The sequence below is a fragment of the Homarus americanus genome, unplaced genomic scaffold, assembly GCF_018991925.1.
Source record: "Homarus americanus isolate GMGI-L3 unplaced genomic scaffold, GMGI_Hamer_2.0 scaffold23652, whole genome shotgun sequence".
NCBI classification, from domain to species: domain Eukaryota; kingdom Metazoa; phylum Arthropoda; class Malacostraca; order Decapoda; family Nephropidae; genus Homarus; species Homarus americanus.
In genome coordinates, this window is record NW_024739203.1 from 27,964 (window position 1) to 35,000 (window position 7,037).

Sequence of the window (7,037 nt, forward strand, 5' to 3'; positions counted from 1 at the left end):
GATATATGAGCAATAGGGGTTGGGTGTAAACGGGACTGCCCAGTATGGGCCAATAGGCCCGCTACAGTTTCCTTCATTCTTATGTTCTTATGTTGAAAAGACCCTTTATCCGGTACTCGATGTCCACCCCGCCGGCGAAATTGACGCTGACATGAGTAAGGAAGGCAGACAAGAAAATAGAAAAGAGAGTTGGGAGGAAGTTTTCTTCCTCAGGGAGAAGCCTGTTTAAGAGGACTCGGGCGATAATCTTGTCAGCTATGGATACCATCGAGATCCCGCGGTAGTTGCCACAGTCTGACCGGTCTCCCTTGTTCTTGTATATACAGTAGACCAGTGGTTCCCAACCTCAGGTCTTGACCGAAATCAGGGTCGCGGGGTGTCCTCAGTAGGGTCGCAAGGGGCCACCAGACAATTTTAAAAATATATCACTTATTATAAAGTCATAAACAAAGTTTTGATTAACGTTCAAGCTATATAATATATTATATGCCTGAGGGTCACGACACCGCATTGTTGGTAAATTTAGGGTCGCAGCCAAAAAAGGTTGGGAACCATTACAGTAGACCCTTGCCATTCGTGAGGGATAGGTTTCAAGAAATGGCGCGAATTGGCAGAATCGCGAGGAGCCATTTATATAATATCTTAGTGCTCTAATATACAGGTATACCTATACTGTGTATGAGAAACTTAAGTCACAATACTATACTTACATTCTTATGTGGAAGTCTGGAGCATTCTCAGTTTTCATTATGGTCTTGTAACAAACAACCTGCACCACTATAACACTTGCAGGAGCACTCACTGAACTGAATCAAGAGTTGCTTGTTCCTTCTTTCTTATGTACCACACTGTGGATTCATTCACATGAAACGACCGCTCAACCGCGGCTGCACTTATCCCCTCCTTTAACTTGTCTAATAATTCACTTTTTTTAGCCAGGGTCATCACTGACTTTTGCATTTTATGTTTCATTCCACTAGCTTCACTTGCACTGACACTAGGCAGTCTTTTCGGGGCTCAACCCACCAGCTGCTTATAGCGAATCATAAACCCGTGAATGGGAAGGGTCTACTTGGAGAATTTCCTCCTTTTCCCATATATTCTCCAGGAGAGAGTGGAGACAGCTGGTAAGCAGAGGTCCTCCTGCTTTATACACTTCGGCTGGGATTCCATCAGGCTCTGAGGCTTTGTTGTTTTTCATCTATTTTATGGTTGTAACTGTTAGATGTTCTGGGTAATAAGTTCTATATACAGGAGAGAACACAAACACCTGTATAGTTTTGTAGGTTCGGTTTACTGGATAAGAGTATGTACACAGAGGTGGATAGCACTGCCCTAGCTAAGGTCCTGGTCAACTACCATAGACGACGTATGGCAAGTGATACATTAGCAGCTTCCATACGTCGCCAGGCATTAATTAAGCATGTGGGATATGGTAATAACATTGCCACACGCTGCTAGCTAGGCTGAATAAATATAAATGGAGCACATACATAATATACATACATAATACATAATCCAGCATACATAATATACATACACCTCCCTTCCCCCTATACGCTCATAGCAAAGTCTTGAGCGGACCTTTCTTCTGGATCCGTTCTGAGCGTCGAGGGACTTCATCACTGGGAAGGGTATGGGACTCAACACTGGTGGCGGGGCCAGCAGAAGGCATTGTTACGGGGCGGAGAAAACGGCGGTTCCTCCACCACACACGACCACTGGGTAACCGCACCTGGTAGTCCCGTGACCTGCCGAGACCCATGACTACGCCTACTTTGTCCCAACGTAGGGAGGTCGGGTCCTGAACACGGACTTGGGTGCCGACACTCAACCTGGGGAGAGAACTGGCGTGGTCGTTGTAGCGGGCGACGACGTCCTGAACACGTTCGGCGGCTCGGCGATCACAATCCTCTGTCTTGGCCTGCCATTCCTTGGAGAAGGATTGAGGGTGAGCAGGGACACAAGAACGAAGGGGGCGCCCATACAAAACCTGGGCAGGGGAGCGTCCGGTGTAGTTAGGTGTGTTGCGGAGTTCAAGAAGACCCCGGTCGAAGGCCTCGCAGTCAATATTCCCAGAAGGGGCCACCTTAAGGATGAGGTGCTTCAAGGATTTGACAGCAGCCTCAGCGTGGCCGTTGGACTGCGGGTAATGGGGCGATGACAACACATGCCGGACTCCCCATCGGTCGAGGAACACAGCAAAGTCCCGGCTTGTGAACTGAGGCCCTCCGTCGGTTCGCAGGCGTACAGGAACGCCCACGTCACGGAAGTAGTGGCGGAACTTGCTGATGGTGGCGGCAGACGTCGTGTCATTACCGCCCTTGATGACAACCGGCCAACCAGAGAGACGGTCGACGATAACCAGGAAGGACTTTCCTGACACACAGAAAAAGTCGGCCGACACAGACTCAAAGGGGCGGGTGGGGTTGTCGTCACTCATGAAGGGTACCTGCTGCTGGCTGGGTTGTAATACGTGGCGGGGCTTACACACCTGGACAGCATTGGAGATGTCGGGGTCGATGCCAGGCCGGAACACAGTCTGTCGTGCACGTCGTTTGGTGGCCTCAGCTCCACGGTGACTGTCGTGAAGGCGAGCCAGGGCGTGGGGACGTGATGCAGCAGGGACAACTACCGAAGGAGAGGTGTCACTGGCCAGAGGTAGGGGTAGGGCGGCAGCAGGGTAGTTGCTGCTCCCTTCGTGCACCCTGTTGGCGTAATTTACCTCGAGAATCGGTGTTGGGAAGTCCTGGGAGATGATGGCCAACTCTTGACAATGTCTGTAGGACAGCAAGGGAGTCGGGACACCATTATGCACGTCAATCCAGGCCTGACACGACCTGTTGCCAAAGGTGACATGTGCATAGAGTGAACCCAGGGCTGGGGCCATCTGTGAACCATCTGCCATGACGCAGAGGTCCTCGGGAGGCGGTCCTAGATCGCTTGGAGAGAGCCCCAAGCATCGCAAATGCTGGGGACCGATGACTGTAGCATCAGCGCCGGTGTCGGGCAACATCTGAAGACGGGATGACACACCGCCGTAGGTCACGATGACGCTGATGTACTGGGGGGCTTTGGTCCTGGGATGCGAGGAGTACACCCTCCTAAAATGGGTCGGGCTTTGTCCCGGGTCGTCGTGCCTCTGATTTGGCGACTGTGGGCGGCCCTCACTGGTAGAAGGGCGCCGAAGCTTCCGCCGACGCTGTCCCTTGGGTTCGTGGGTAGGGCAACACTTGTCATAGTGGCCCAGACGACCGCACACATTGCACTGGACGCGTTTGGCTGGGCACCGTACTGTGAGTGACCAGTGGCCCTTACGGTCACAACTGTCGCAGGTAGACTCAGCAGCTGGACATACCTGTGTTCCGTGCTGCTTACCACAGTTGTTGCAAAATGAACCGGGCGTGGACGTGGTGGGCGAAGGCGTAGGAGCAGACTTCTTGTCCTTCTTGTACCGGGAAACAGCGCGTACAGCTGTAGGGGGAGCTCGGATGGCAGAGGTGGCACACCTGGCAGCCTCATAGGAGCGACATATCGTCAACACATCCTGAAGAGAAGAGGAAGAGTCGAGGGAGGTGAGGCGTTGGACAAGTTCCTCGTCCTTAACACCCATCAAGATCACCTGCTTCAACTGGGTCTCCTCACACTGCTGGTGGTGGCCTAGACATATATCTACCTCTTCCGAGGCTCTCTTAAGACGTACATAAAAAGCGTCAAAAGACTCACCCTCCATCTGTCTGCAGCTAAACAATTCCCTCCTGCGCAGAGCTTCATTCTGCTGTCCTTTGATGTGCCGTTGTAGAACGTCCAGTACCTCCTCTACAGACAGCGAAGAGGTTGGGGGTACCTGCAACGTATGTTCTAAGACACGCTGAACTTCCAAGGACAGGCACATACGCAGCTGGATGAGTTGTTTAGGCTGTGACAAACTCTGGAGATCCACCATTGTAGCATAATCAGCCCACCGCCGCCGCCATTCGCGAAAAGTCTGGAAATTTACATCAGGCTCCAAGATGGGCGGTGTTTGAGCTGCTGCTTTAGGTGGGGCTGGGGGGCGTGAAGGAAGCATGGATGAGGTATCTGAACCATTCAGTACCGAGGCAGTGTTAGAGCCAGGGGCTTGGTTAACAGTGAGGCGAGATATCAAGGCTTCAAACCGTGCACTGTCTTCCATTCTCCGTTGGTGGTCTCGTTCTGCCTCTGCTTGCCTTCTGTGCTCATCCGCCAAACGTCTGTGAGCTTCATCCTCGCGTCTCTCATCTCTCATAAACTTCATTAAGGCAATTATCTCTGGAGATAACGCTGAATGTTGAGGTGAAGGGCTGCGCGATGTTGTGGGAGCTGGGCCGGCCTGGTCATCCATCTCTGGGGGACTATCATCCGCTTGACTCATCCGGGCGCTGGGTCCACGGCTACGTAAGGCATGAGACATAACTACTTTATCTGTGTACTGTGTCTTAAATCAGTGTTGACCGGTCAGCCCGTCGTATCAACAAGATTTCAGACAAAAAAATTTAATTAAATACACAGATAAGTAGGTTATATATATAAAATATATATAAGAAACCGCGCGGTCAGCAAGTGTTAGTACATGTATGTGTGTGTGTCCCAGGCAGGAGAGCGTCTCGCCCCAGCTGTGAGGGGGGGTGGAGGCGGCGCTGTGAGGGAGGTGGGTGGAGATAGGAGTAGCTCAGTCGCTCTCTGTAAACGGTCAGAGGAGGGTGCGCTGAGCTCTACACCCCACAAATGCCCAGAACATGCCGTATACCTTGGAAATCCGTTCGAACAAGGTCACACATGAATGGCACGAAACACACAATGCACTAAACACTTCACAGAAAATCACTGTCACTGACACTGCTCAAAGTTGCGAAATTCTTCGAGGGATGACGCGGGGTTGACCCAAGGCGGGGATCCATCAGCCGGCTTTCCACAAACTTGCACTAATCACTCGTAATAATCCAGTAATCCTACTCACTGCGCCATGTTAGATGTTCTGGGTAATAAGTTCTATATACAGGAGAGAACACAAACACCTGTATAGTTTTGTAGGTTCGGTTTACTGGATAAGAGTATGTACACAGAGGTGGATAGCACTGCTCCCTAGCTAAGGTCCTGGTCAACTACCATAGACGACGTATGGCAAGTGATACATTAGCAGCTTCCATACGTCGCCAGGCACATTAATTAAGCATGTGGGATATGGTAATAACATTGCCACACGCTGCTAGCTAGGCTGAATAAATATAAATGGAGCACATACATAATATACATACATAATACATAATCCAGCATACATAATATACATACAGTAACTACCTCATTCAGGGATGGAGGATACCTGAGTTGGGTCATCTCTGGATGCTGAGGGACCTGCTGGGTAGTCAGGATATCCACATCGGTGTTTCGGTTAAAGAGTGAATGGTAGTGCTCTTTCCAATGCTGAAGGAGGCCTTCATTGTGTTTAATTAGGGAGTTACTGTCAGATGAGCGGAGGGGGCTGTGCCACCAGTGATTGGCCCATAAAATGTTTTAGTGAAATTGAAAAATTCGCACATCTTGTGTTGATCTGCAAATTTTTGTGTTTCATATTGCTTTATTTTTAACAATGTCATTCTTTAGATTGCAAAGTTCCCGCTGGGCCGCACTTTCTTCTTGCAGAAGGTATCAGCTTTGGTTGTTTTGCCAGTCGGTTAAAGCATCACGTTTATCATCGACCTAGCCGAGGGTCTTTCTACAGGTTTTTGTCATGACAGTGTCGAGAATACTCCATTCAGCACTGGGATTTGGGTTGTTTGTTGTCAGGTTGCTTATAAGCCCATGTTTGAGCTGCTCTCTGAAAGCATGTGCTACCGCTGGATCTTCCAGACGCTTAGTATTAAAACCTCTTCTGGAGGCTTGCTGCCTTTGCCGTTTTGGGGCGACTTGCCGATAATCAGTTTCGCAGTGGTCTGAGTCACGCATGGCTCGGGTGATGAGGACATCTCGGCGATCTCTTTCTCTGACAATGATGTACTCAATGAGATGCCAGTGTTTAGATCGTGGGAGTTACCATGAACCCTTGAACTTGTCGGTCTGCCTAAGCAAGGTATTGGTGATAGTGAGGTTGTGTACACCACACTTGCTGAGGAGGAGTAGGCCATTGGGATTACACTTGCCCAGTTCATATCTCCCTATGGTTCCCTGCCAAATGTCAGCATATCTGCCAACTCTGGCATTAAAGTCACCAAGGAGCACATCCTTGTCTTCTCTGGGTATAGAGGTTAGCACTCTGTCAAGGTCGGCATAAAAGGCCTCGTTGATGACATCCGCTGCATCCAGTGTTTTGGCGTATGCACTGATTAAAAAGGCATGACGTGAGCGATTCAGTGGGACTCGGACCTTCACGAGGCACTCGTTGATCCCAATAGGTATTTCAGTTAGCCTGTGTAGGATGTATTGGCGGATGGTAAAGCCAACTCCATAAATGCAGTTTCTCTCCGCAGCAGGCTTACACTTCCAGAAGAAGGTGTAGCCAGACCCCCGTTCTGTGAGTTGACCTTCATCTCTGAGCCGGGACTCACTGATGGTTGCTATGTCGATGTTATACCTAGCCAGCTCTTTTGCCACAAGGACAGTTCTTCTTTCAGGACGCACATTTGTGCCAATATTCAGAAGGGTCATGACATTCCATGCAGCGACCATAAGAGGTTGTACAGTTGGTTTTTGTTTGAATCTGTGATTTTTATTGTGTTTTTGACTGTATAAGGACGACCTTACTGGGTGTGGTTGCCCAGTCAGGTTGGTTCTTTAGGCAGGCTATGTTTAGGGCACCTTTTCTAGCCCCCTCCCCATGTAGGGTGAGCGGAGTGTCTCCTTGAAAGGGCTGCTCAGTCGTACAGACCGGACCGGATTGCACTGCTGCCTAGATCCCAGTGCATAAACGACCATCTTATCTGTGCCGGACATGTGCAGAGTTGTGACTAGTGACTTCCAGTAGTCATCTCTGCCTGTCCCTGTCGTCTTAGGACTTTTGGGGGTATAGGGGTTTTGATGAT